At 38.0% G+C, this 10,085-nt stretch overlaps 1 long non-coding RNA gene across 1 annotated transcript in view; it reads left to right on the top strand.

The window, feature by feature from the left end:
- Window positions 1-2,742: 2,742 nt before the first annotated feature.
- LOC135418225 (uncharacterized) overlaps window positions 2,743-10,085 on the top strand; it is a 36,294-nt gene continuing 28,951 nt past the window's right edge. Inside the window, exons 1-2 of the long non-coding RNA XR_010432347.1 lie at window positions 2,743-3,603; window positions 4,689-4,724. This is a non-coding gene — a long non-coding RNA (uncharacterized LOC135418225). The remainder of the gene's footprint in view (window positions 3,604-4,688; window positions 4,725-10,085) is intronic.

Below are 10,085 nucleotides of genomic sequence, written 5' to 3'. Positions count from 1 at the left end.
CCTTATTCTCTTTTCTGTATTTCTCAATCTGTAGTTGCCAAGGAGAAAAAAAAAGTATATTAAAAATACATATTCCCATTTTTACCACTGAAAAGAAATACACTGTTGTCATAAGGACAAGAAAAAGGTAGAGCTCTGCACAGGGTAGGAGGGAACAATCTGTGGGAGAGACTTTAGGGGACTTCACCTGCTTCCAGCCATTACTTCCCCAGACTCTTCAAGGTATATCATGCAGAGTTATAAAGGAGAGCTGTCCTGGCTTCTTGACTTCTCCTTGGTTCCCCACCAGTGAGAAGCACAATGTTCATACTGATCTCTCTAGGCTTGGTTGTCATGTCTAGGACTTTGTCTGTAGCTTAAAGGTATTCCATGGTGAGGTTTCTTTAAACAATCTCTTCTATTTCCCTGGTGAGGATTATCTCCTTCCCAAAGTACAGTGCATGGATACAGCCTTTCTACAAAGAAAACAAAACACATCTACCAATTTATGTTGGTACCATCCCGAGCCCATACAAGTGTAATCACCTGACTTGTGGCCATGTCTGAACTGTTTTCACACCTGTTACAAATCTCTAGATATAGCACAGGTAGAGCCTCATACCGTCCTTCCATAATGTGCAGTGCTCAGCAAATAGCCATTTGCATGTCTGGAGAGAGAAGAGTGTGTGCACCTTCCAGGACAAAATACAGTTGATTTAAACCCTAGTGAAATCAGTTTATTTTAACTTGGTTTATTGTTCTCCAAGACACAATAGAAGTGTTCGGCTAGTTAGTAAGACCTGCAGGTGCCTGGGGGGGAGGGGGGAAACACAAAAACAAACACAAAAAGCCCCCAAAACCAACAAGGCAAAACTATCCACTCATCTTCTAGTTGGCATTCCAGACCAAAGATGTTTTATTTCAGTCTCAGATCTTTTCTGCCTTGTGCTAGGTTACTCAGCCCATCTTAAAGCAACCTTAACATTAAGCTAAATTATGCTGTTTGACTTTACAGTGAAAGCATTTGTGCAGTCAGCCACAGCTGAGAAACTGGTGAGGAAGTTGTCCCATAGTGACTGCAAGAGGTTCAGGACAGGCTTCTGAGTCCCCAAGAATGTCTTTGCATCCATCACAGTACTCAGAGTTCAACAAGGCTTTGTTGAAAAGGATTTTAACTCAGTCATTTGTCTTTGTCATGGAGGGGTCAGGAGCCTTCACACAGTTCTTTACAGGTGTGAGATGGGTTCAACAGCCATTGCTTCCCTGCTGTGATGTTGTATCTGGCTCCAAAGGATGCACAGGCTTAGCACACACTGATTTGTCAAATGGTACTGTAAATTTGATGTGATGGTGGGAGTGATGTAAGAACATACTCAAACCATAGTGCTTTAGCAGCTGGCATGGCAGTGTGGAAATGCTCCTCACCCCAGAAGAGGGGAACAGAGAGTGACTGGACTGTGCCATCAGGAATTACTTGCTGGGTAGGAAGACACACAGCAGAGAGCTGCAGGGCAGGATGAGAGAATCTGCATGAGAGAGACTACGATCTGAGAGAAAAACGTGGTTGTCACAATAAATTGTTATCCCTGGGTGTCTGAATTAACTCCTCATTGAAACAAATGGTACAGTTCACTCAAGAGTTATTGTCCAGCTCTCTGCAGATACACAAAAAACATTACACCTTTTATCTCCAGCTCACACTGAGAGGCTTGTCTTTGCCATGGTTAACCTTAGGTAGTTTGTTTTTTTAAGGAGAGAGTAAAAAATGGAGTTTCACAAGATTGAGAGTTGTGTCAGCACTGCCCACCACTGTTATGTTCCTCACTAGCCCATGCCTTGCTTATACATAGCAGTGGACAGCAGAGAGCAGTTTTGTTTTTCCTGATGGATGAGAAATCAGGTAAATACCTGCGCTAGATGTCAGCTTACAATTCTTCATGACTGCCTAGAACTTCAATAAAAATCTTCTCATCCATCCCCAGAGATACAGAACAATACAATCATGAATGAATGGTATTTAGCCTGCTACAATACTCAGGCTCAGTACCAGCCTTTGAAGTAGGTTAAATGAAACAACCACATTTTAAGCACAGTTAGGTCAGTGAATTTTTTTTGCTCGTTGCAATTATGTCATTGGTTTTTAATGAAGCAGGTGGGGCACCCAGTGAAAGCCAGTGCACATCAGGCATTCACCTATAACACTTTATCCTTCAAATTTCAATTTGCCTTGTTGACAGTGGCATATAACAAGTTATACACTTGGGTGTAGACACTTTTGTTTGTTGTGAAGATATAGTGTTTGTATTAGACAAACATGAAGGAAAGCAGCGTTATCTGCAGCTTTTTGTCTAGACTCCTAGATGTCATGGAAAGTTTGGTTGTAGTCAGGGTTGTTTTGATTTTAAACCATCTGGTGATTTGTGAAACTGATTGAACAATATTTTTTTTTCCTTGAAAATATTCTAAAATCATAGTTTCTGTGGTGGTTTTGCATATTTCTTTGTATTTCTCCCCCTAACTTTTAAAAAAGACAAGAACAAACCAGGTAAATTTGAAATTAAAAAGAACAAAACAAAAAACTTCCATCAAGCAGAGGTTTTATTTATTTATTAGGAAAATTTCTATGGTATTTCAAGTCAAATTTCAGTAAAAGGGCAGTTTCAAATGATATTTTTTATCACTTTCAATCAAGTCATCTCTGGGAGAAAGTTGTTGCCAGAAGTTGGCTACCTGTGTCCTGGGAGATATTTGTTTAATATATATAAGGTGCAATGGAGCTCTGACCAATTTAAAACACATAGATGTGCTGTGCCTGTGCTGAAAAGATTGGAAAAGAAAAAGTGAACATATAGACTATGTTCACATAGACAGCATGTGCTGTATTCATTCATCATTGCACTTGTAAGCTTCAACACCTGGGCTTGCTTTTAAACAAAAAAACCTATGCTTATTCCTATCTTTGTATCAGTCAGTTACAAAAGCTTCACTGTTCTCTTTTTTCCCCCACTTTTTCTGTTTGGTTTTTTTTTTGTCTTTTTCTGCCTGCCTCTGTCCAAATAATTTCTCCTTGAAGTTAACAGCCTAACACATTTCTTGCCTCATAAGAGTCGGACATGCAAGAAAACAGTGCCATGAGAGTACCTAATACAGGGGAGTGTATTCTGACAGCACCCTTCATTTGCACAGTGGAAACCCTATTGGAATTGTTTAATACAGTGCTGTTCTAAGAATAATTTAAGATTCAAGCAATAACTGAAGATCAAACCATCCTGAATTCCCTAAATACATCAAAGGACTAGTTTCAGGGGAATCTGAGATCATACAGGGAAATAAAGGTGGAGAACTGGAAGGACAGGAAAAGTTCTCTTTCCTGTTCACTACTTTACAAAGCAAATCTGTTCAAACCTCCTTTCAATTAGTGAAACCATAGAGTCACTTGACTTGTCATTATAAGGATAATTTATGAAGAGCTTTGTGGTAAATGTGTCTTTGTAAATCATTACAGTCATTTTAGGAAAAGAAATAGCTCACAGAAAAGGATAGTGCTGAAATATTATTTGTTTTTTTCCTTTCCATAGAACAGGAAGGTCCCTCAGACACAGCTGGACCTTCATGCTATTGAATGTATCTATCAATTGGGTGTTTTAATTAATTCCTGTCTCTGCTTCAGCCATCACTGAGAATTCAATTGATAGCTAAAAAGCAGTAGTTCTTCAGCTCATTTTCAGGACTTAACTTTATACAACTAATTTTTTTCTTTTCCTCTCTAGTTACTCTAAGACTTTGGTGCATATCTACTTACATGAAGTAAAATTTGGGTTCCTATAAAAGGAAATCTAAAAGCTTGCATCTAGGAATAATGTAATCTAATGTACTGCAGTAATGTTTTTGTAAACAGTGTCAAATATTATGGGATATTTACTTTTGGAAAGAAAGCCAGGAAAGAGGTCAAATGGTACTTTGTCAGGGCAGTCAAGCTGTTCCAGAAATAGATAAGCAAGTATCCTCTATTACAAATGCAAAATGCTCTTTGGAAAGAGAAAGAAAAAAAAGTCAAAGAAAGGTTATTTAACTATACCTTTCATTTTGGATAAAAGTCTTACACTATCTGGTTCTCATGTACAAATTCTTTACCATCAAATCCGCTGGGGTGATCAGGTTTTCTGTGGTAAATGTAAAGTAATAGTTTCAGGGGTAAATGAGTAAATGAGTATGAGGAAGAACTTCTTTACTGGAACAGGCTGCCCAGAAAGTCTCCTCCTCTGAAGATATCCAAAAACCCTCCTGGATGCGATCCTGTGCATGGATCTGCTCTGGGGGAACCTGCTTTAGCAGTGGAATTGAACCAGGTGATCTTCAGAGGTCCCTTCCAACCCCAACCATTCTGTGATTGAGTAAATTCTGGCTTAGCTTTCCAATTTACTCCCGAAATCATGCAATAGGAGCTTGACGAGAAAGTGAAGATCCTGTAATATATTTTTTATTCAGTTTATTTAAATGAGTAAGAGTGATATCAAGTCTCTTCATAGGTTTATTCATCTGACATCAGTTTAGTAATTGCTATGATAGTAGAACACTGCCATGCATGAAAAATAGGGAGATGTGTGTTGTAAGTTAAATACAAATAAGTTTGAAATGTACTGATGAAGGTGTTCTAGTTCAAACAGAAATTAGTTCAGACTTTTTACATTGTCCTGTATTGCAGATAGACTGGATGATCACCCCATACCTTCTGGCTTCTTAATGTAAGAATCTGCTAACTAACTCTACCTTGGGTAATTATGAATATATTGAATGTTTTAAATTCATGTCAAAACTCATTAGTGCAATAGCAGGTGTCTAAATCTATCTTTTCATTTTCATTTTTCACACAGATAAATACATGTTTGTTACATGTAAGATTTTAAGAAGACAGAACTTGCAAAAAGCCACAGCTTTCCCATTAGTAGTGTGAAATTTCATCATACCTGCACATAGAATGCATCTCTCTCAATCCTGCTGCCTGTACCCTTAGGAGGTGGTGTTACATTCCCATACTCATTAGGACCTCCACATCTTAATCCATATGACTTGGACATAGAGAAAACAGTTGTGGAGCCAGCACTTTATGTAGGGTTTGCCAACTGTCCTTTGAGAGCTGGGCCCTTTGACCCATTGATTGATGTGAATTACAGCTGTCAGACACATGTGATTCCATGGCATTGCTGATCTGGTTTCATCCTCCAGCAGAGACTTGATGGAGGAAGGCTGGGTGTTCCCTTAGCTGCATCCCTGCTCACCAGCCTGCCAGTTTCCCATCATAATTTTCTCTCCAACTAATAGGACTTCTTACTATTCTCCACAGCTAGACAGTTTGCATAATACCAGTCTGGCTTCCTACTTTGATCTATCCCTGATGAGTACTAATTACCTGTATAAGTGATATCTGATGTCAGCTACTGATGGGTAAGGGAACTTCTGCGAGTCTTACATGCCTCTCATTTTGGATAATTTGCACTGTGTGCAATCTAAGATATTCAGAATCAAGGGCCAATCTTGCATTACTTTCAGCATGTGAGGAGATGATTTTCTCCTCCCATGGTAAAGTGTATGACAGGAACAGGAGTGAAAACTGGGGAAAGGGGAAGAGACAGATTTTCTCTCACATCAAAGGGAGGATTATTTTTGAATATGTGTTTAAGACATTTTTCACAGTTATTGCAGTTATTTTTGAGAAACCCTCTGTATTTCCAGGAGTTTGCTTGACTCAGAACAGCTGAAAAAGTGTTGGCAGCACATAGGTTTTGATCCACTCCTCTCACTAGTGAGGCTATCCTCTCCCCATGAAATGCTGAACCAACGTGCTCTTGCTCATGGTGAATGACTAACAAGTTGAGTAAGAGAATGATGTTGTCTCTCCTCCTTTCACTTCCCATTTATGAAATATTGGATATATAAATAAACAAAATTATCCATTTTTAAAAATCTTTTTCTTATGAACCTTCTGCATGGGGGCTCATAAACTGATTGCTGACTTCCACAGAAAGACTGAGACTGAGCAACATGAACAGAGTTTATGAAAATATACTGAGCTTCATTTGTTTTGTTTTCATTAACCCTCACTAATATTTGAGCTGGTAAAAGAGAGGAAATTGAGATTCCTCTAAATGAAATGAATAGATTTTTCTTATCCTTCATGGAGACATTTTTGTTTGTTTGGATGTAGGGAGAAATAAACATAACAGGAATGTTCTTTTACTTCCAATAGCTAATAGTCTGTGCCACTGCAGCAGAGACATGTAAGGTTAGGAAAATAAATCATGCCATAATCTAACAAAATATTCTCTGAGTAAAACAACTGGTTTTGAACCCTGGGTTTGCCAAATGTCAACAAAACCCAGACAGGTGACTTGAAAATTCTCATTTTAACAAGCCCAATTTAAAGAGCTCAGACAGTTTTCGTCAGGTATATATTTATCGGTCTATGCCAGCAAATGCAGATTTCTAGGTTTTCAGATTAACAAAAGCAATGTTTAATCTCTCTTTTGATTTAGAGACAATAACTATAACATTAAAAATCAAGCAATAAATTTCTGCAGGATAGGGCTAGTGAAAAGTCAGTCATGGCTGGGCTTCGCGAACGAAGAAAAGAAATCCCTGATTTTAGCTACTGCTTTGTCCTCACCATAAAGCTACTAATTCTCTCATCCCAGTGCATGAGTTCTGTAACTGAAATTCACTATCAGCAGAAGCATGTCTCGTAGCAAATTTATCACCCTGTTGGTGCAGTCAAGTACAAAATCAAGCTGATTGCCTGTCTTTGTGTCATTTGTTATCTCTTGTCAGTTCAGTGCAATGTATTGCCTTAGTCATGATTTGTGCAAATCACGTGTAAGAAAAGCATTTTGTACATCACATTGCAAAAGTGATGAGCTACCAAAACTAACTCAAGCCAGAAGGCAAATCAGGCAACAGTGTCACCTGTGCCAGCAGATCCAGCTGCTTCAGTCAAAGAAAGAGGGAGAGAGAAAGAGGCATGATCTCTCCCAGGACAAATAGACACCCTCCTGGCTTCCCTTCCTCTTCCACACCTGACCTCCACCAAAACCCTGGCAGCTTCTCCCAGGTTTTCTCAAGTCTCTGAAATCCCTCAAGCTTGCTCTGAGGACTAACCTCATAGATAATTATATAAGAACAAAGTGAACATTTATTCATAAACTACAGTGGAATTATGTAATGCATCTTTGCTCCAGCAAATGTTTCCTCTCTGGGATTAATCCTATTATCGATTGCATTAAAGGAATTAATTATTTCTTCTTCTTTTAAGGTAACACTTTAGAATGAATTTGATGTCTCTTTCTTGCATCAGAAACAACCATTAAATAGGATGGTACCTTTTAGTTGCTAAATATTCTGCTTTCAGCTCAGTCACATTTTAGGACATCTGTAAGCACATACGCAAGTGTTTTTCTCAGATGAGAACCAGTGGTTAGAATTTCACAGGATTGATGCTTTAGGACCCTAATACTTCACTGAAGAGAAAGACTTAATGGAACAATTGCTTTCTGGATAAGATGCCTTGCCATTCATAATTATTTTTCTCATATTTTAAATGTGTGTCAAATAACTAAACTTTAATCAATTACAGCGATGGAAAAAATCAATTAATATATATTTAAAGGTGACTGAATGGGATAAACTTACCAAAATATCCCTAAACTATTTTTCTTTTGTTAATGAATAATGAAATTATTTAAGTTACCTTTGACAAGCTTCTAAACTAGTATCTGGATCACGAGTATACCAGTGGACAGCAAAAATGCAAACTAGAAATCTGTCTTCAAAACAAATGACCTTAATGTTTGTGGATCATCACAACATGTTTATGCAAGTCCTTTCTCCTATAACGTGGAATCAACCTAGTGAACCTTCAGCTTCCAATTTCAAAGTTAAAAGAGTTCAGGGATATTCCAATTTCATTTCACTCTCTCAAGGATTAGAAGGAATGAATGGAAGACAGATGGATGCAGTATGTGAAATATAGAATGTAATAAAAACTAATCCCACATTTGGGGAATAATGACAGCTGGGCTTGTGGCACCAATGTCTTTTCGGCCTCTACAAGTTGGAAAGTTCCCCTAAATTCTTTCAGTTTGTCTTTTTTTAATTAATTCCTGAAAATCTGAGTTCTATTCTCAAGAGATCAAAAAGCTCAGATTTAGTTGTCCCCTTGAGCACTGGCTTTAACAAGTTGCAAGACCACCCTCTTCAAGCCACCCCTGCTCGTGTCTCAAAGCCTCCAACAATACCCAATGTGCTCCCAACTACAAAGAAACTACCCCCTTGTCCCAGGGATGGCAAACCATTGGCGCTATCAGAGATCTGTTCTGGTACCAGCCACCTGTATTTACTCCAAGATTTTTAGCCACAAATTTAGTCTAGACATCACAGAGGTCCACTATTACTAATTTTGGGCACAGACTCCCTGTTTCCTGTTCCCTATAGGGATATATGCAAAGAGATACTAGGAGAAAACAGCAGTGCAGGATGTAAAAGGGGTTGATAGCACTGACTTTTCAGAGGTAAGGCATTTTTGCATCAGGTTCCAATGGGGATTTTATTAATTGACTTCCACTGACTTTAATTGTCATTTCTGGGCAGTGTCCAAGAATCTGACCTTGCTCAACTCTGTAGCATTGCTCATAAGATTGCTTGATTTCAAATTTAACAGTTCAGTGAAAAATCATCTCAGGAAATCATATTCCCTATTCTTTCTGAATTTCTGCATATGAACCTCACTGTCATTCTCTTAAAAGATTTATCACAAAAGAGAGTTTATGCCAAGCTCTATCCTTTATAAATATTCTATATAGTAAATTAGTATATAAAAAAAAAAATGCCAACTGCATTAAAAATTAACTTTTTCCCAGTGCTGCTTCATGTATCCTTCTAGTTAGTGATATTTTTTAAAAAATGATGTTTTAAAACTAAGAGCTTTATCCAATTTAGTATAAGTTCTACCACGGACCATTTTCCATAATACAGAGCAGTGTCACATATGAATAGTATGTACTATATTGGCCAAAAAGCAAAGAGAAAGTTTATTCTGACTAATTGTAAAAAGATTTTATCTGCTGTCTGTCCAAATACTCACTGAGTATTGGAAGGCTACACAGCTTTTGTTCATTTATGTTGATCACAAACACTCAAATAAGTTTTGTTAGCTCTGTTTTTCTATTTCTGCTTCCCTCACCACCAAGGTAAGTAAAGAATGAGAATTAGGAGCCGAATTTTATGATGTTAGGGCTAGTCTAAATAACACTGAATTTGATGGAAAATGTTTCTTGACTTCAAAGATTATTATATTGGGCTCTATTATATAAAATATCTGTGATGGACCTGGGAAATTAACCTACTTCCACATGAAACCCTATTCAATTTCTTAAGCACTCATAAAATAATTAAAAGCACTACCACTATTATATGTCTTCATTACAATGGTTGAGAAGAGCAAATATTACGGTCATAATTCTCAAAGGAGTAAAAGATTTCCTGTCTAGAAATAAAATGCCTTCTAAGAAAGACCCTGGATGCTTGCAGTTTTGACTTCCTTGCCTTCAGTCCTTAGTCAATTACTAATCAAGATCCTTTTTCTATGTGGTCACTTAGCTCAATGTCAGTTTGTGTGAACAGAACATGCCATTCATTAATCCTGCAGTAACAGCTGGTGTGTAACCCTGAGTTCTTCAGCCACATGCAGACGTTCAACTGACTATGACAAAACAGCATCCTTCATTGAAAATGGTTGCAGATGTTTCACTATTGTATAGCTATCAATCAAGCACATCTGAATGTGAGCTAATAAACATGTCACTTTGTTTATGCTGCCTGCATGGATTAACAATAATAGCTGAGAAGGTAGGAATGGTGATTCCACGACTTTCCTGTGCAGCCTGTTGCAATGCCTTGGGAGGGACCTTAAGAGTAGGAAGGATAGTACAAGGATGAGTTACCATGGCTCACCTGCAATGACTGACCCCAATACATGGTCAGCATAGGGACTTAGCACACAACTAGCAATAAGTTAAGATGGCAAAGTATGAAGAATTAAGGGAGCACAACCATTG

Source organism: Pseudopipra pipra, chromosome 8, assembly GCF_036250125.1.
Source record: "Pseudopipra pipra isolate bDixPip1 chromosome 8, bDixPip1.hap1, whole genome shotgun sequence".
NCBI classification, from domain to species: Eukaryota; Metazoa; Chordata; class Aves; order Passeriformes; family Pipridae; genus Pseudopipra; species Pseudopipra pipra.
This window is presented reverse-complemented; position numbering and strand designations above follow the sequence as displayed.